The 19,929-nt window shown below is 49.2% G+C and overlaps 1 pseudogene; it reads left to right on the top strand.

Annotated features, from left to right (window-relative positions):
* Positions 1-4,043: 4,043 nt before the first annotated feature.
* On the top strand, positions 4,044-5,112 carry LOC127678172 (tubulin alpha-1B chain-like; annotated as a pseudogene).
* Positions 5,113-19,929: the final 14,817 nt, after the last annotated feature.

Here is a 19,929-nt window from a genome sequence, read left to right as displayed (position 1 = left end):
GAGCAACCTTGGGAGGACAGAGTTAATTTCAGCTTACACATCTTGGTCACAGCGATCATAGATGACTGAGGAAGTCGGCCAGGGGCTCGAGGCAGGAACTGAACCAGGGGCCACAGAGGGATGCTGCTTGTTGGCTCGCTCAGCCGGCTTTCTAGTGCAGCCCAGAGCAACCTCCCCAGGGCTTACACGGCCCACAGTGGGCTGAACCCTCTCACATAAATCATTAATCAAGAAAATGACGCACAAGCCTGCCCGCTGACCAACCTGGTGAGGACTTCTCTTAATTGAGGGTTCCTTTTCTCAAATGTCTGTAGCTCCACCCCAGGTTGAAAAAAACCTAACCAGGACGTGTTCTCATTAAAATAAACAAAATATTTTATTATTTTTTTAAAGTATGTGCAAAGACACAGGTAAATATAGCTCGTTATTGAGAGAATAAGAACAATGTAGTCGCGGAGTTGGACTGAGAGCAGAGTCCCGCGGCTAGGGACCCGGAGCACTGCGGCTCGGTCAGGGAGGGAGGTCTGAAGGCACTCTGGGCTGGGAGATCCTTAAGACAATGTGAGCGCAATAAAAGGGGGTAATGCTATCTTCCTGTTGCTCGGACCATCAGAACCTCTGCCCCTAGACTCTTGGATTTCCACCACTGGGGTACATAGGCTCTCAGCCTTGGGCTTCGAGGTACGCCATTACACTGAGAAAGCCGGCTAGGCTGACTCTGTGACAGGTTGGCAGTCTGGGAGACTAGACCTAAGAACTGGGCAAGTCGGAAACTGGAAGGTGCCCAGCCACCTAGCCTGAAGCAAGGACAGTGGGTCAGCAAGTTTCCAGACCTTCCCAGTAACCCGTTCCAGCTCCCACGCCCTTTAATGGAATGTCCCTAGAGATGGGCCAAGATAAAGGCCACCTACCCCAGAGTCCCCTACGCACTTTAAATGTAGCCTGCGAGTTCATTTGGTTGTCTCTCCATTTTGGAATGAGGGACCCCCCGCATTTTAGTCTTCTGCAGAATAAAACACCCCTTGCCTTTGCACACTATTTGAGTCTGGGATATTATTCAGTGAACAACAGGCTCTTACAACATCACTGGGCCTTACGCTTGGACTAAGCCATGTTGTGTGCATCTCCAGGGGCTTCCCGGCATGCAGACGGCTGTTGTGCGACCTCTCAGCCCTGTGGTTGTGTGAACCAGCTCCACCACGAAATGCCTTCTCACATATCTCCCTTTCTGGCTGCCTCTCTAGGGAACATGACTGACAGAGATTTGGAACTGGGAAAGAGTGTCCCTCCACACTGTGGTCTCCACACTGCGGTCTCCACACAGTGGAAGAGTTCTTACGAGAAGTCTGGGGCAGACAGAGTACACTAATCACTTAATGGGGAAGGACAGAAGCTAATTGTTGTTGGTACTGTGAAAAAATGGCTTAATTACAGGAAGCAAGGCATAACTAGACTCTCCAATATACACTTAGAAAATCTGCAGCGCCTAGGCCGTTCCAGGCAAGAAAGGACGAGGCCCGTGAAGACCACGGAGGCCGCGGTGTTCTCGAAACCTGCCAGGAGTGGTTCCTGCCAGGACGCTCCAGTGTGTGCTGAAGTGGTTGGCTGTCACTAAGCCAACCACAGAAGAGCAAGGGCAGCCTCTTTGGTCCGAGGGTGGACACCCACATCTCCCCCCCCACTTGGGGTGAGGGCTGGAGAGATGGTTCAGCAGTCATAAGCTCCTGCTCTGTCAGATCCCAGCAGCCACTGGGCAGCACGTGCGGCCTCCTGCAACGTCAGCTCCAAGGATCTGACACTTTCTTCTAGCCTCTGCTGGTGTCTGAACACACACATGGGCACACACACACACACACACACACACACACTAACCCTTTTTTAAAAGATGAAAGAAAGCGGTTGCCATTTCTTTTAAAGAGACCCTTTCCATAGAACCCGTGCTCCGCTGAGTCTGAGCACACCTGGTCCACTGTGAATTAATGGCTGAGAAAAGAAAGCACTTCTCGGTCACAGGCTGGCCATGAGACTTTGTGAGACCTTGCAGAAGAAAGAGGCTCCACTGAATGCTTAGACCATAATGAGAGGTGTAAGAGTTAGGCTAGAGCTGGGCGGTGGTGGCACACGCCTTTAATCCCAGCACTTGGGAGGCAGAGGCAGGCGGATTTCTGAGTTCTCAGCTGGCCTGGTCTGCAGAGTGAGTTCCAGGACAGCCAGGGCTACACAGAGAAACCCTGTCTCAGAAGAAGAAAAAAAAAAAGAAAAAAAAGAAGAGAGAGAGAGAGACAGACAGACAGACAGACAGACTAGAAGTGAATTCCAGAATGTGACCAGCAAGGTTTATTTCTTCCATTCGGCCCTGTGATCTGAAAGAGAATGCAGAACGAGGCTGGGTGTGATCGGGGTGGCATGGCCAGACAGCGGAGAGTGTGGATGCCCATGCCGGCCAGCGCTCGCAGTACTAATGAAAACATCAGCTTAGAACTGTGCGGTTCATTGGCATTCCTGCTGGCTGACGCAAGTCCCGGGGTCTTTAATGAGTTACAGGCATATTTGTCTGAAGGAGGAAGTAAAGTTACAAACAGGCTTGAAACTGATTATGTGCAGAGAGAGTAGGGTGGGACGCTTTGAGACGACGGCAGTGCCCCATCCCATAGATCTGTGGTCTGGATATAAATGTATATACTCAAAGGGTTTCACTGGCCCCAAAGGAACCCACAACCTAAGATGGACATTTTTAATAGAGAATGATTAAGTTTCTGTATATAAGTCATAGGAGAATATTTTTTCACAGCAACACAAAGAAAGTGAATATGAAGGTCTCCCAGGACAGCCAGCCTCTAAGCCAGGTGTCCACGGGCTGCAAGTCCTGACTCCACACAGGGTTGAGCTGAAGATAAATCAGCAACAGGGGAAAGGTTCTAACATGCGTGGAAATTAACTTGCTATCCAACACAGAACGGATCTGGGGTTTCTCTGACAAAACTCACCTGTGCTGTATGAAGAAACTTCATTACAGGTGTGCACCTGTCCGCACCAACTCTCACCTCAAAGAGAACAAGAGCTGGTTTATTCTGGAGCCAAATATGGGAGACCCTGGCCTGGAAACATGGATTTAAGTAACCCCCAAATCCAATGTTCCAACGCAAAAGGAATTTCATGAAGTTTTTATAGTAACTGAACCAAGACACTTCAAATGCATTACGTAGGCGGTCTCGGGGAAGCAGAGAAGTCTCAGTTGCTCCCTGATGACCCTGAGCTATTTCTTTGGAAGAGAAATTGGGAGTTTGCTAAGTGAACACATTCCAGAAGGGTTTTATCTACGTATAATAAGGATGTTAGGGCGGTGTGAGGTGAATGGCTACTTGGTCACCTTAGGCTAAAGGTCACCTAAGGTAAATGTAATTAGGTTCTGGACCTGCAACATTCCAACTCCTCCACGGTCCTTGGGGCTTTATCAGCTGCTCGGCCTTCCAGACACAGGGGTTCTCAGTTGCTAACATAACAACCGTTACGCTTTGCGAGAGACACCACATGGCTAAGGAACACGTCATCAAGTACCCATCTCAGATTTAAAACTATCATATATTACAAACTGTTGGGTTTGACTGTCTATACAAAGCTTTCTCCTGTGGAAGCACAAGAGTCTAATTATGGAGAAAAAGACTTTGCATGCTTCCTACCACAGTGCACATCTAATTGTATTGAACTAAACAAGCGTGCACATCCATCCCAGTAACGTGCAAACGATTCTGTCTGTAACGAATGGTAAAATGATATATGCATCAACACATTGTTTCCAAAGCCTGAAGGCTTCCTATAAGTAAACATTTGATTTATATACCTGTTTTATCTGCTAATACACCCAGGGCAGGATACAGGTCTCAGACAAGAAAGGGTCACAAACAGATACACTGAAGAAGCCCTGCTCTGAGGAAGGACAGTGGACATGCATTTATTTGAAAGGATCCTCTTGGTTGCGTTACTTACCTCCACTCAGTTGTCGGGAACGGGAACCGAGACCCGGGGTCTCCTTCGGTCACCCTCGCCTTCTAACCCCTTGCTATCATGCGTGAGTGCATCTCCATCCACACTGGCCAGGCTGGGGTCCAGATTGGCAATGCCTGCTGGGAGCTCTACTGCCTGGAACATGGCATCCAGCCTGATTGGGGGAGGAGATGACTCCTTCAACACCTTCTTCAGTGAAACAGGAGCTGGCAAGCACGCGCCCCGGGCAGTGTTCGTAGACCCGGAGCCCACGGTTATTGAGGTTCGCACGGCACCTACCGCCAGCTCTTCCGCCCAGAGCAGCTCATCACAGGCAAGGACGTTGCTACCGAGAACTGTGCCGATGGCCACTACACCACTGGCGAGGAGATCATTGGCCTTGTCCTGGACAGGATCCGCAAGCTGGCTGACCAGTGCACAGGTCTGCAGGGCTTCTTGGTTTTCCACAGCTTTGGTGGGGGAACTGGCTCTGGGTTCACCTCCCTGCTGATGGAGCGATGCTCTTGTTGATTACAGAAAGAAGTCCAAGCTGGAATTCTCCATTTACCCAGCCCCCCAGGTTTCCACTGCTGTGGTTGAGCCCTACAATTCCATCCTCACCACCCACACCGCCCTGGAGCACGCTGATTGTGCCTTCATGGTAGACAATGAGGCCATCTATGACATTTGCCGTAGAAACCTCGACTTCGAGCGCCCAACCTACACTAACTTTGACCGCCTTATTAGCCAGATTGTGTCTTCCATCACTGCTTCCCTCAGATTTGATGGAGCCCTGAATGTTGATCTGACAGAATTCCAGACCAACCTGGTGCCCTACCCTCGCATCCACTTCCCTCTGGCTACTTATGACCCACCATCTCTGCTGAGAAAGCCTATCATGAGCAGCTTTCTGTAGCAGAGATCACCAAGGCCTGCTTTGAGCCAGCCAACCAGATGGTGAAATGTGACCCTCGCCGTGGTAAATACAAGGCTTGCTGCCTGCTGTACCGTGGTGATGTGGTTCCCAAAGATGTCAATGCTGCCATTGCAGCATGGTGGGGGAGGAGGGAGATGGCTGTACGGGTGCTGGCTCTGCAGTTTTCCTGTGGCTTCTCTGTCCCTGCCTAGTCATAGCTTCACCTGCCAACCTGACAGCAACTTAGAGACGCTGGCGGAAGGGCGCATCAGTTGAGAAGTCGCCTCCATCAGATTGGCTGGTGGGAGTGTCTGCAAGGCGTTGTCTTGATTGCTAATGGATGGAGGATGGCCCTGCCCACTGTGGGTGGCTGCATCTGGGCAGGTGGGCGGGGCTAGATCAGAAAGGCAGCGGGCGGTGAGCCAGTGAGCAGGCCAGTGCGCAGGTCCTCAAGGCCTCGGCTTCAGCTCCAGCCTCCAGATTCCTGCCTGAGTTCCTCCCTGACTCCTCTGATGATGGACTGTCACCTGTGAGCTAAAATAAACCCTTTCCTCCCCAGGTTGATTTTAGTCATGGTGCTGCCGCAGCAACAGAAGGCAAAGTAGGGAACCTAGTAAGCCAGCAGTTCCTCTGCTCTGGGAGACTCTATAGAAGGCACTCCCCAGCACTATGGTTTATAGAGCACCCGCCCCTCCCTCCAGTCTTCAGGCCGATGCGGAACCTGGGTGATGATGTGTGAGAATCTGCCACGGGGCTAACCTGAGAACCTGAAGGATGTGTGAGAACCTGCCACGGGGCTAACCTGAGAACCTGAAGGATGTGTGAGAGCCTGCCACGGGGCTAACCTGAGAACCTGAAGGATGTGTGAGAGCCTGCCACGGGGCTAACCTGAGAACCTGAAGGATGTGTGAGAGCCTGCCACGGGGCTAACCTGAGAACCTGAAGGATGTGTGAGAGCCTGCCACGGGGCTAACCTGAGAACCTGAAGGATGTGTGAGAGCCTGCCACGGGGCTAACCTGAGAACCTGAAGGATGTGTGAGAGCCTGCCACGGGGCTAACCTGTGAACCTGAAGGATGTGTGAGAGCCTGCCACGGGGCTAACCTGAGAACCTGAAGGATGTGTGAGAGCCTGCCACGGGGCTAACCTGAGAACCTGAAGGATGTGTGAGAGCCTGCCACGGGGCTAACCTGAGAACCTGAAGGATGTGTGAGAGCCTGCCACGGGGCTAACCTGAGAACCTGAAGGATGTGTGAGAGCCTGCCACGGGGCTAACCTGTGAACCTGAAGGATGTGTGAGAGCCTGCCACGGGGCTAACCTGTGAACCTGAAGGATGTGTGAGAGCCTGCCACGGGGCTAACCTGTGAACCTGAAGGATGTGTGAGAACCTGCCACGGGGCTAACCTGAGAACCTGAAGGATGTGTGAGAGCCTGCCACGGGGCTAACCTGAGAACCTGAAGGATGTGTGAGAGCCTGCCACGGGGCTAACCTGAGAACCTGAAGGATGTGTGAGAACCTGCCACGGGGCTAACCTGAGAACCTGAAGGATGTGTGAGAGCCTGCCACGGGGCTAACCTGTGAACCTGAAGGATGTGTGAGAACCTGCCACGGGGCTAACCTGTGAACCTGAAGGATGTGTGAGAGCCTGCCACTGGGCTAACCTGTGAACCTGAAGGATGGGGACACTCCCCAGCCTGGGCTGGTAGGAGCCGGGGATTGCCCTGGAGTCATCCTTGAGGCTGTTCTCAAGGGCATGAAGCTTTGGATGTACCCTCAGAACGCAGACGCACCCCCTCTGCAACCTCTAAATGGAGATGATGATGTGGAGTTTGCTGCTGCTGAGTTCTTTCGTGCGTGTGTGTGTGTGTGTGTGTGTGTGTGTATGTGCAGAATATATATACATGGTACACGTGAGTGTGATAGACGTGAATGTGGTTCGTGTGAATGTGATACATATGTGTGTGGTACATGTGAGTGTGATACATATGAGTGTGGTACCTGTGAGTATGATACATGTATATGTGGTACATGTGGGTATGGTACATGTGTAATACATGTGGGTGTCGTGCATATGAGTACGTACATGTGAATGTGATATATATGAGTGTGGTTCATGTGAGTGTGATACATATGAGTGTGGTACTTATGAGCATGACACATGTGTATGTGGTGCATGTGAGTATGGTACATGTGAGTGTGGCACATGTGAATGTGGTACCTGTGAGTATGATACATGTATATGTTGTACATGTGGGCATGGGACATGTGAGTGTGGTACATGTGAGTGTGGCAGACGTGAGTGTGTTTCATGTGAATGTGATATGTATGCATGTGGTACATTCCTGCTTCTTATGGGGCGCAGGAGATCTGGACGAAAGCTCGTGCTCACAGAGCCAATGCCCTATGCACCCAGTGTCCTAGCTAGGTTGTTATTTATGTGATTAAAAAAAAAACAACAACATTCAAATGAGGTACAAGAAGAACGGAGGAGTGGCCCCTGGTTCTGGAAAGACTCAGTGTAGCAGTATAAGGCAAAACCAGAACAGGGAAGTGGGAAGGGGTGGGTGGGAGAACAGGAGGAGGGAAGGGGGCTTATGTGACTTTCGGGGAGTGGGGGGCCAGAAAAAGGGAAATCATTTGAAATGTAAATAAAAAATATATTGAAAAAAAATTGATAAAAATCAAGTTGGGGAGGAAAGGGTTTGTCTAAGAGGAAGTGTTCGGGAGAAAATGGAACCACTTTATAGGTTACAGTGCATCATCCAGAGAAGTTAGAGCAGAAACCCAAGACGTGACATAGTTATGTAGACGGCCCGTAAATGCCTGTGCCCTGTGAGGGTCTCAAAGGACACAATGTTAGATCAGGAAGGCCACACTTGCCTTCCGTGTTCGATAGCGACTCTGCTCCGCCCAGGAGGAGCCTCGGGTTTGCCCTCCCTGCCCACACAGCCTTAGCCACTGCCGGGGCTTACAGAGGGCAGTCCACAGCCTGGAAGCCCTGCTGCAGTGCAGCCAGCCAGGACATACACCCAGGCTGCAGCTCTGTATGCATCCATTGTAGGCAGCCTGGTGTGAGAATGCGGGATGCATGCGTAGCTCACAGGTGTGCTGAGTCCTCACGGGCCTTAGTTCCCTCCCAGGAGCTCTTTCCCTGCAGAATAAAGCCCTCCACGCCACCTCTTAGCTTTTCCCCCACGAATAAACATAATTTAATTTCTATTATTTACAACTTATTTCCTTTAATACAATAAATGGGGGCAGGAAGAAGCAAGCAGAATTTACCTTCAGGTAAACTTTCCTGTAAACAATATTGTTCCCCCCAAATATAGAGAGGCTTTCTGTAATTTTCAGGTTTGGGGAACCTATCATCAGTGGATAGGATGGACGCCCGCTGAAATAAATAGTTGAACTAGATACCAGAAAAGTCCCTCGCTGCTCTGGGGTCTGGTAGCAAATGACAGGAAAGGGTGATTCGGAATGTAAAATTGCCTCACTGTCTCAGAAACAAAAAACTAAGGCGTCTCCAAGTGCTGGGAACATTCCAAACAGGATGTGCCGGAGTGTGCGACGCCTGGGGAAAGGAAACCTTTGGGAGAAAACGGAACTGCATTTTACTGTAGGAATGTTTTAATGGAGTTAGTAGTAATGGAGTACACACAAGGTCAGTAGCTGAGGTGAGTGGAAACACAAGTCCATATAAACTGTAAGTGGAGTAGCTCTTACATTTTCGTTTACTGACCGAAAGTAATTTAAAGTTCTTTAAAAACACACACAGCAAAGAAACACTAGACATAGGCGGGTTTCTGCTTCCTTCCTAATCGATCTCGCTGCCAACAGTGCCCCCTAGTGGTGAATTTGAGAAGACGTTGGTGGAGGAGGGAAAAACATTACTGGAATTTTCATGAAAACGTAAATTTTTACAATTCCACTTGGTGACTGAATGCTATATTTGGCAAGAGAAAATGAATCTTTACAAAGGTTCACAGCAGATAGCTTAAGACGTGGGCGTTTCAAAGTCGGTTTTCCTTAGGGGCTTGCACGCCCATCTGTGCACGGAAATGCCCTCGAGGATGCCTTTGGGGCGAGTCTGGGTCACAGCTTCTATTGCGCACCTTAAAAAGAACATAGTCCACTTTTATGAGGGATACAATCGTTCTCCCTGAACTTGTGCTTGAACCCCAATCACTTTCAAGAACCATAGCTCCAGACAACACAGTGTTCTTGCAGGACCTCACCTGGCTGGCCACAGCCCATCCAACAAACCAAGCACCATTTTCTTAGAATGATTCAGAGGTTCTCCCCCCCCCCCCCGCCCCGCCCCAAAAGTGAGCCAGTCATCACAACAGCCGGGGTTACAGAGTGAAGTCGTGCTAACCCTCGCTCTGCCTAGAGCTTCCCGAACAGAGCCGCTAAGGTCGAAATAAAGGAGGGAGGCGGCTTCCCTCCCAGGCCGCCACCCTAACCCCAGGCAACCGCTGCATCAGGAGTTGAGGCTTCAGCTCTGAGCACGTTCTCCTCCCTGAGCTGTGCAAAACTCTTTCCCTGATACTTTCTGTCTGGCTGTATAGATTCCCTGCAGCAGCTGGATGTGCGTGTGACTTTGAGAGGTTTTAAACCCCCTTTCAACAACTGTTCTTCTTTGGATGCCTTTGAGGCAGTTATAAACCAGCACTGCTTGCCGGAAGCCTACCACAGGAGCACAACGCAACATCTTCAGGGAGATTCTCCTGGAGTAAGCAAGGGCCGCTATCCTGGTATTAATTCCTTTAGAAATGGTTTCTATATGCTACGCCCAGGAAGTGGCACTATTAGTGGCTGAGGCCCTGTTGGAGTGGGTGTGGCCCCGTTGGAGTGGGTGTGGCCTTGTCAGAATGGGTGTGTCCTTGCTAGAGTGGGTGTGTCGGTGTGGGCGTGGGCTTTAAGACCCTCATCCTAGCTGCCTAGCAGCCTTTAGATGAAGATGTAGCACTCTCAGCTCCCCCTGCACTATACCTGCCTGGATGCTGCCGTGCTCCCGCCTTGATGACCATGGACTGAACCTCTGAGCCTGTAAGCCAGCCCCAATTAAATGTTGTCCTATAAGAGTTGCCTTGGTCATGGTGTCTGTGCACAGCAGTAAACCCTCACTAAGACACTTAGTCCTTTACACAAATTAAGGAGGCCTTTGAGAACCCGGAATAAATGGCTGGCAGTCTCACACTTGGCAACCATGGATAAAAACAAAAATGTGTAGATTTCAAGATGGTAGAATGTTATACCATGTTTCTCACGGTACGCTCCAGAAAGGGAGTCCTGGCTTATTTGACCCCCTCATTTGGCCCCTTTTTACCTAGAGCATTTGAAAAAAAAAAAAGGTCCAAAGCAAAATACTTGTCTACTTTAGGAGATGTTGGTGCACACAGGGTGTTTTATGAGAGTTTTGACATTCCCACTGTATCGCCTTTGAATGTCTTCAATAAACATCAGCCTCGTTATATTCAAGATGTGTCACTGGCTGTCATGTGGGACAGACTTGGACACTCTTTCACTACAGGGAAACATCCTTTGTCTAGAATCATCTTCAAACCCTGGCCCTAAAGAAACTCTTGGAAAATTGTACTTTATAGGAGCAAAAGTTATTAAGCAATACACTGTCTAGCAATCAAAGAGAATGCCCTTAGTGCTTGGACAGAGAGGTTCCATTCACCTTCTGGATCAATACCATAAGAAAAGTGTAGTCTTTATGGGGTATTTTTGCCAAGGCAAGTAACCTAAATCTAACCATGAAGAAAATTCTGACACAAAACGAAGGACAGTCTGCAAAATAATTAGCCTGTCCTTTCCATAATGTCAAGGTCATAAAAGAGAAAGGTCAGAGTTGAACCACAGGAAGGCAGACTTGAGAGACACAGGATCCTTGGTTAAGTCTTAATTACATAAGACATTAACTACATAAGATGTTAACTACAACCCAAAGATTAGAGAGACAGTGGATTGAACAATAATTTTACAAAAGTGTCAAGTTTCTTGTTTGGTCAAATAAGAAAAATTCCAGGGCCGAAAAGATGGTTCCACAATTAGGACTGCTTGCTGCTCCTCCAGGGGACCTGAGTCAGGTTCCCAGCACCCAACACTGGGTGGCCCACAGCAGCTGTGACTCCTACTCCAGAGGATCCCAAGCCTTCTAGCTTTCGATGCTCTCTCTCTCTCTCTCTCTCTCTCTCTCTCTCTCTCTTCTCTGTGTGTGTGTGTGTGTGTCTCTCTCTCTCTCTCTCTCTCTCTCTCTCTCGCTACACACACACACACACACACACACACACACACACACACACATTTTCTTGAACCATCCTTGAACCGTATATTCCAGTCTCAGAGTGAGCCAGGAAACTTGAGCAGAGCCAGATCCTGATGGTTGTTGACCCAGGTCTCCCAGAAGGGAATCTGATTTTCCAAACAAAATAAACTGCTTCTCCCATCTGTTTCTGATCTGCCTTTGAAAATGTTGCAGTGATGGATTTACACAGGGACGGCGCCCACGTCCTTTCTCAGCCTCCGCATTTGTGTAGATGAGGCCGGGGACACGGCACCCACATGCCACCATCCTGAATTGTCTCCAGAGTTCTACCCTCTCTCACGTCTTAATGCCCCTCTCTCCAAACAGTCATGCATATTTACTGGCATTAAACAGAATCTCTTCTTTGACAAAATGAATTGTGAATACTGTATGCTCCCAAAATAATAGCCACGATGAAAGACAGACTGGGAAATATGACAGAGACTTCCAACAAACACCCTGATGATATGATGGGAAATGGCTGTATTATTTCCTTAGTGCCAGGATCTCTCTCTCTCTCTCTCTCTCTCTCTCTCTCTCTCTCTCTCTCTCTCAATGTAAGAATCAAAACCAGAACAACCCATTTCCAAATATGCCTTCCCCAGAAGAAGGTGTGCTGCCAGAAGGAACACAGACCAGACTTTGGCTGTCTTATATCATGGTGTTTTAGGTGTGTCCAAGAAGATTCTTAAAAATAGGTGGGCTGCTGTCTAAACAGTGGCGGGCCTGCATTCCGAGCCAAGCACAGCCTTTCAGGTGCTTGTGTACTGAGAGGTGGGTCGTGTGTGTTGCCGTGGCACCCAGGTGGAGGTCAGAGGTCAACTTGGAGTTTTTTCTCTTCTTCCACCAAGTAGGTCCCATGTGTTGAACTCACTTCATTGGGCTTGGTAGCAGGCATTATTAACAGCTGAAATGTCTCTCCATCGTAGACATAACTTCTGACGCTATGAAAGTTAGGGTTAATAACATTGTACTGGATGGTTTTCTGTGTCAACTTGACACAGGCTGGAGTTATCACAAAGGAATCTCCCTTGGGGAAGTGCCTCCATGAAAGCCAGCTGTGGGGCATTTTCTCAATTAGTGATCAAGGGAGAGGGCCCCTTGTGGGTGGTGCCAGCCCAGGGCTGGTGCTCTTGGGTTCTATAAGAGAACAGGCTGAGCAAGCCAGGGAAAGCAAGCCAGTAAGTAACATCCCTCCATGGCTTCTGCATCAGCTCCTGCTTCCTGACCTGCTTGAGTTCCAGTCCTTACTTCCTTTGGTGATGAACAGCTGTGTAGAAGTATAAGCTGAATAAACCCTTTCCTCCCGAACTTATTTCTTGGTCATGATGGTTTTTAAGCAGGAATAGAAACCCTGACTAAGACAAACATCTATTCTTTCCTGTATCTATATGTTGTTACTGAGAATGGTAGATAAGATTTGTATGACAATGTAGAAGCTGGGTTTCCAGGGTCTGGAGATGGTGCAGTGGTTAAGAGCTAGCTGCTCTTCCAGGGGACTCACAGGACAGCTCACAACCATCTGTAACTCCAGCTCCATGGACTCCACACCCATGGCTTCAGTATGTAAGTGCATGTAATGAAGACCCTCATAAAAAATTTTTTTATCTCAAAAAAAATTAAAGCTGCATTTCTTCTCACAAACAGTTTATTTACTATGAAAAATAGGATGAAAATCTGGAAAGTAGGCTCAGCAGTTCAGAGCACTGACCACTCCTGCAGACAAACCAGGGTCAGTTCCCAGCACCCAGGCTGTCATACAACATTGGTAACTGCAGTTCCTGGTGCTTTGGTGCCCTCTGCTGGCATCTTCAGGTTACTGCTCACATTAGGTACACAGACACATTCATGGAATACATTTTGAAGAGAAAAATGTAACAACATATTATTTACTGTCACTATCTTTACTTTCTAGAACACAAATAATTTTTAACCAATTTACCTATGATCCAAGAAAAGGACAACAAAGACAGCTCGTGTTCCTTATCAAAGCTGAGCATGCTGTCTCAGCCTTGTAGGCACACAGTAGGCACACCTTCCCATGAGGGTAGGGAAGCCCAAGCACACAGTGGGAGGCCCACTTCAGCAGGGGTCAAGCACAAGATATGAAATTCTGCACAGTATAGTATGTCACTCTGAAATTTAAAAAATGCACTTGCTACTTAAAAATTACACTGGACTAGAGGGATATTTATACTCTCTTCACTAGTTTTAGTCTTCCTATTTTAAAATACACTGGATGTAAGAGACACAAAAACGCTCAATAGGGTATGGTAGACAAATCTTCCTTATTGAGAAATAATGAATAATATCCATAAATACCTCTTTAGGAGGTGGGGCTTAACCTTCCCCTCTTGAGGGTGGGTAGGGTGGTTGATTTTCTCTGCCAGCTGCACCACAGGATGTCTGGCCAAGCATCCTTTGGGGTGTTCTGGGAGGGTGTTTTGGGTGGGGTTCACTCAGAGGGTAGTCTGTGGAGCAGACTGCCCTCCTTGGAATGAGGGCCTGTTACTCAGTGAGGGTCTGAAAGAGCGGGCGTCCTGCCTTCAGTGCTGAAGTGACTGCTCTTCCTGGGTCCCTAGCTGGCAGCCTGCAAGGGTCGCAGTCCACAGTTGGAGGAACTCTGCCACCCTGAAAATACTCCGGGCAGCTGTTCTTTGTTGTTAGCACAACAACGGGCCTCACTATGACATTTTTACATACGTGTTTATTTTAATCGAACTCACCCCATTGCCCTCTCTGGTTCTCTCCGACCCCCACCAACCCCTCCCTTACCGACCCCACCTCCGATGACTCCTTCACAGGCCCCTCCACCATGGACCCTCCCCCACCGACGCCTCCACCACGGACCCCTCCTTCCGACTCCTTCCTCACCCTGTGCAGTCTTACTTTTTCCTCTTTTTTTCAGTAACCAGTTGGCTTCCGTAAAAGTTGGTTACCACTGAACCCCTGTCTCCCCTTCCCCAGCAAACCTGCATATATTCTTATCCCAAGTACTGATCTTGCTTCTGATTAGAAAGGACAGAAATTCATATAACCAAGGGGATGATTAGATCCTGGCTTCACCTAATTTATTCAGAAATCTGTCTCCTCCTCCATGGCTCACCTGTGCCAGCCTTTGCCTTCTCTGCTCCGTGGGTAGAGCTCCCTGGGCATCTCTCCCTTGATGGTCCTAATCCTTAGCACTAGAATCCTAGAGGGAAAGGGGCAAGATGGGGGCTGAGGGGGGCTGGGAGGGGGACTCCTCCCAAGTGTCTGTGCAGGAAAAATAAAGTGTATTAATTAGACTAATGAGTCATTTTCTCAAATCTGACCCAAACACTGAGGCCAAGCGTGTAGAGAAATCTTCATTAGAACAGGCTGAAATGGGAGGGGGTGGGGGGAAGGGGTGTGAGCACTGTATCACACAGTACTAGGGCCCCAGGGTCGTGACAAGGGAGAGTCAGGTCTACACAAATCCTACGGGAAGCCTTCATCTGGGCAGTAGGGTTCTCGGGCCAATATTGGGGGGGGGGGGGGGCCAGGGGAGTGTCCTTTGATGGAACTACCATACACCTGAGCCTTCTACATCCTTCCTGTGTGGACCAGAATTGCTTTGTTTCATTCATTTTTAATGTACTGAGGGTGGGGAGAGACTTGTCAGGGTGGAATATGCCTTTAATCCCAGCACTTGGGCGGTAAGACAGATCTCTGTGAGTTCAAAGGTAGTCTAGTGCACATAGGGTTCCAGGCAGACAGACCTACACGGTGAGGCCCAGTCTGAGAAATAAATATTTCATCTCTTTTTAACCGTGTGTGTGTGTGTGTGTGAGAGAGAGAGAGAGAGAGAGAGAGAGAGAGAGAGAGAGAGAGAGAGAGAGAGAGAGAGAGAGAGAAAGAGAGAGAGAGAGAGAGAATGTTCATGTGCATGCAATGCACATGGAGGCCACAAGAGGGCACCATATCCTCTGGAGCCGGAGGTTGTAAACTTGAAGAAGTGGGTGTTGGGAACTGAACTGTGTCGTTGATAAGAGCAGCAAGTACTTTAACCACAGAGCCATCTCTCCAGCCCCTATTTTATCCACTTGAAATTAAATTGATTAGTATTATCATTCTTCAGCTTCAAATGTTTCAGCTGCTTAAGAGTAAAACCAAACTCTCCCAGATGGCCCAAAAGCCTTCGTGTGAAGAGCCCAGCGTCCTCCCTGAAAGCCAGTCCGCCTTTCCCTCTCTGCAGGCTCTGCTCTAGCCACCGGCTTCTCTTCAGTTTCTTCCTCGGATTCCTCTTGGACATGTGCTATAGCTCCTCAGCAGTACAGTTCTAAAATGAATGCTGTGAATAAATAAAACTCAGGTCACCGTTAGTCAGATTTCCCTGGGATAACACTCGAGTGCCTGAATGCCTGTGCATGTTTGTGTGTCTGTGTGTCTGTGCATGTGTGTGTCTATGTGTCTGTCTGTGTGTCTGCGTGTCTATGTGTTTGTGTGGGAGAGAGTCTGTGTCTATGTGTGTGTCTGTGTGTCTGTGTGTGTGTTTGTGTGTGTGTGTGTCTCCAAGTGGGAGAGAGTTTTGTGTCTTTGTGTGTCTTTGTGTGTGTGTGTGTGTGTACTTCTGTGCATGTGTGTATGTCTGTGTGTCTGTGTATGCCTCTGTAGGGGGCAGAGTTCTGGGTCTGTGTGTGTCTTTGTGTGTGTATACATCTGTGCGTGTGTGTATGTTTGTGTGTCTGTGTATGCCTCTGTGGGGGGTGGAGTTCTGTGTCTGTGTGTGTCTGTGTGTGTGCATCTGTGCATGTGTGTATGTCTATCTGTGTGTGTCTGTGTGTCTGTGTATGTCTGTATGTGTGTGTGTGTGTGTCAGTGCATATGTATGTCTGCGTGTATGTGTGTGTCTGTGTGTTTTATGCCATTTATCTTTATTATAATCATACGAACACTAGGTGATTGCTATTTGAGACCTGTTAGCTCCAGAGTCAGAAACCATACCTCAGGCCTTCTAGGCAAGCACCCCTCCCCCATCCCCCCACAAGTAAATAGATAACTCTGTCAAGGACCAACTGCTCAAACCTGCAGTGTCCCATGGCACCACATCGGGTGTTCATCACAGGTGCAAACATGGGGTAGTGTGAGAGCTAGAACCCAGTGATCTGTACATGGAATGCATCCCAAAACCATCAAAATGTTAACGTGTGCATTCGGGGGATTAGAGTAGTGGCTCAGAGCTCAGGGGCGCTCTCTGTCTTACAGCGGGCCTGACCCCCCGGTTCGACACCTGCTCTCACCCGTGTGCCCGTATATGCACAGATACATAATCAAAAATAAACTAAAACGTTTAAAGATTCGGTTTTCTCGGGTGAAGTGGATTTCCACACCAGTGTGCTGAGCTACGGCCTCTGAGATCATGGAAGCCCGGCCCACTGTGGGAGCCCTGGCTGATGTCCTGTTTAGCTTCACCCAACGCAGAACAGCCCGACAGGGGAAAATTACTGCAGACAGAAACCTGAGGTCATCTTGGTTTTATTTACACAGGCCGTTCACCTTAGACACTGAAGTCAGGGTTAGACACTCGAACAGCCCCGTAATGAGTACATTTTCTACCATCCTTTCCCTTGGTAAACAGCTCTCAGAGACACTGAAACACAGACTCACACTCTGAGTGGAGCCCAGTGTTCTGTGTCCTTGGCGCCTCCTCTCTCCACACCCACGCTGCCTCACGTAAGCCTGGCTTGCTGGGGTCACCCTGAGCTTTAGGGAGGCATGTCTAACGTGCATCGCTGCACCCGTCCCTGGCTAGGGCGTGCACAGCACAGGGGAACCTACCGCAGCTGCTCTCCTGGCCAAAGAGCCTTCCCTCTCCTCCCTGTTTCCTCAACTGCACCCAAGAGCACAGTAGAACTCTGGATTCCAGAATCCTCCGCCACTTCTTGAATAAAGGCAAATAAATGAGAATCGCGTTTCAAAGCTACTTCTGATTGTAAAGCATAGATAGCTGGGTTTGTTTTGTTTTGTCTTGTTTTTAAATCTTGCGTCTAACTGAAAGGGCTGGTGACAGAAGTGCAGACATGAACACTGTTAGCTTTCCTACTCAGCGTTGCTGGCTGGCGCCGTCAAAACAACAGAGGATCCTTTAAGACCAAGAAGGGAAAGTGTCTGGGGGTAGAGAGGGGCTGGCAGGAGAGGAGGCACGCTAAGGAGGAAGGAAATGGGAGGAGGAAGAGGGGAGGCCTCCGAGCAGCTGTGCTCACCTTCAGTGGTGTTCTGCTGGGTTCCTCACTGAAGCTCCTTCTTCACACATGCAGGGCTGCCGACAGCTTCTTCACAGGGCGACAGGAGAACCGGGGACTTGCTAGCTGTGGTCCATCCAGGGGCACTCCGAGTTAAACCACCTTTCCCCTTCTTTCTCCTCTCCTGGTGTTTTTGCTGAACAGAGGACCAGACGGGGGTTGGGGTACAGCTCAGCGATGGCGCTCTCCCTCAGCAAGCCTGGGTGGCCTAGGTTCTAATCCGCTGTGCCTCAGAAGAGAATGGAGTATGGGGCGTGGAGGAGAGGGGACAGTGGAGTATGGGGCGTGGAGGAGAGGGGACAGTGGACAGTGGACAGTGGACCGCTTTCCTCCTGGGAGTTTTCAGCCCAAGGACTGAGTGATAGAAGGCACGCCATGCTGACCGGGCCTTTGGCAGTTCAACTTTGGGCACAACAATTTAACCATTTATTATTTTCAACAGCTCTTCCCTTGCGCCTAAAGTTCCAGTCTTAAAGAGAAGCAAATTTTGAGGAAAGACATGCATTTTACCCGAAGTTGTAGGGACGATCGATATCAGAGTCTGTTGCCTTTTTCTCCCAGAAAAATTAATTTGATAAACCCGTGAGACCAGAGGAAGAGAGCAGGCTGCGAGGAGGAGAGGTTTGCAGGGGCCGAGGGTGATCGGGAGGTCAGGGCCACAGAGAGCGGCCTCTGAAGGACAGCCAGCCTAGACCTGCTGGGAAGGCCTGTGGGGCCTCCGAGCATCCATCCTGCCCTTGAGTCCAAAGCAGGGTTAAAACTAGAGGACTCTAAAACGTCAGCGTTCACTGGTAAATAATAACTCGGTTCACGGAACCGGGGTTAAGCGTGCGTGAGTCCAGTGACTACGCTATGTGACGATGAGGCTTCCTTCGGAATGGCCGACTCCAGTCCTGTTCCCTGTAAAAATGAACATTACTGCTGGTTTTGCACATGAGACCAATGCCAGTGAGAGTGAGTTAGAGGTGTGCCGCGTGTTACACACACACTGACACGTCACACACATGCACTGTTTCATGGCCTGCATGTATCCTACAGAAACACAGGCAGGGTTAGAGAGGCGGCTCTGAAGCCAGGAGCACACTTGTTCTTCCAGAGAACACGCCTTCGGTTCCCAGCACCGCGTGGGCCTGACCGCAGCACCGCGTGGGCCTGACCGCAGCACCCGCGTGGGCCTGACCGCAGCACCCGCGTGGGCCTGACCGCAGCACCCGCGTGGGCCTGACCGCAGCACCCGCGTGGGCCTGACCGCAGCACCCGCGTGGACCTGACCGCAGCACCCGCGTGGACCTGACCGCAGCACCCGCGTGGGCCTGACCGCAGCACCCGCGTGGACCTGACCGCAGCACCCGCGTGGGCCTGACCGCAGCACACACGTGGGCCTGACCGCAGCACCCGCGTGGTCCTGACCGCAGCACCCTCCAGCCCCAGTGGCTCTCCTGTGCTTTTGTGTCCTCTGTGTGCCCCGCATGCATGTTCACAGAGCTATACACACGTGCACATATACATATGCAGGCATGTATAATTAAAATAATAACAATAATCTCTGTCTTTTTAAATAGCAAAGTTGACTGTAAGAATTTACAATGTGGGGGCTGGAGAGATGGCTCAGCAGTTAAGAGCACTGACTGTTCTCCCGAAGGTCCTGAGTTCAAATCCCAGCAACCACATGGTGGCTCACAACCATCCGTAATGAGATCTGACTCCCTCTTCTGGAGTGTCTGAAGACAGCTACAGTGTATTTACACAGGATAAATAAATAAATCTTTTTTTAAAAAAAAAGAATTTACAGTGTGGCCAATTTCAATAACAACAGTTTGGGACGGTGGCTGATTCATTTCCTAGAGCCATAACAAACTACCAGATCAGGAGACTTAGAACACAGAAATGCCTGGGATGTGTGTGTGTGTGTGTGTGTGTGTGTATGTACCCTCTCCCAGGAAATACAAATGTAAAAAAAAATTAAAGAATTTTAAGAAACAAAAATTTTTAGTTTAAAATATTCCAGAATATACAAATACACAGAGATATCACCAGGTCTTTTTTATAGTTATTTTTAATTTATAGGTGGATTGCAGGTCAGAGGACAGTTTTCAGGAGTCCTTCCCTCCAGGGGTCAAACTCAGGTCATCAGCCTTACAGGCAAGCATATATTACTCTGCCTTTACTTATTTTTTTCTTATTTTTCCCTTAGTTTTTAGCTTTAATTGTTACTTTTTTGTGAAATCATAATTGTTTTCTGGTAGCAGAGCATGGCTCAGTGGGTGAAGGGGCTTGCCACCAAGTGGAATGATTTGAGTTTGATCCCTGGAGCCCATATGGTGGGGAGGGGGGGAGAAAACTCTCCTCGGGCATCACATGTATGATGTGGTGCCCTGTGTCCACAAACAAAATTAAATACGTGTTTTAAAAAAAATGGTTCCCCTTAAAACATTCACAAAGAAGTGTATGA

This window comes from Apodemus sylvaticus, chromosome 2 (genome assembly GCF_947179515.1).
Source record: "Apodemus sylvaticus chromosome 2, mApoSyl1.1, whole genome shotgun sequence".
Classification (NCBI taxonomy): Eukaryota; Metazoa; Chordata; class Mammalia; order Rodentia; family Muridae; genus Apodemus; species Apodemus sylvaticus.
This window is presented reverse-complemented; position numbering and strand designations above follow the sequence as displayed.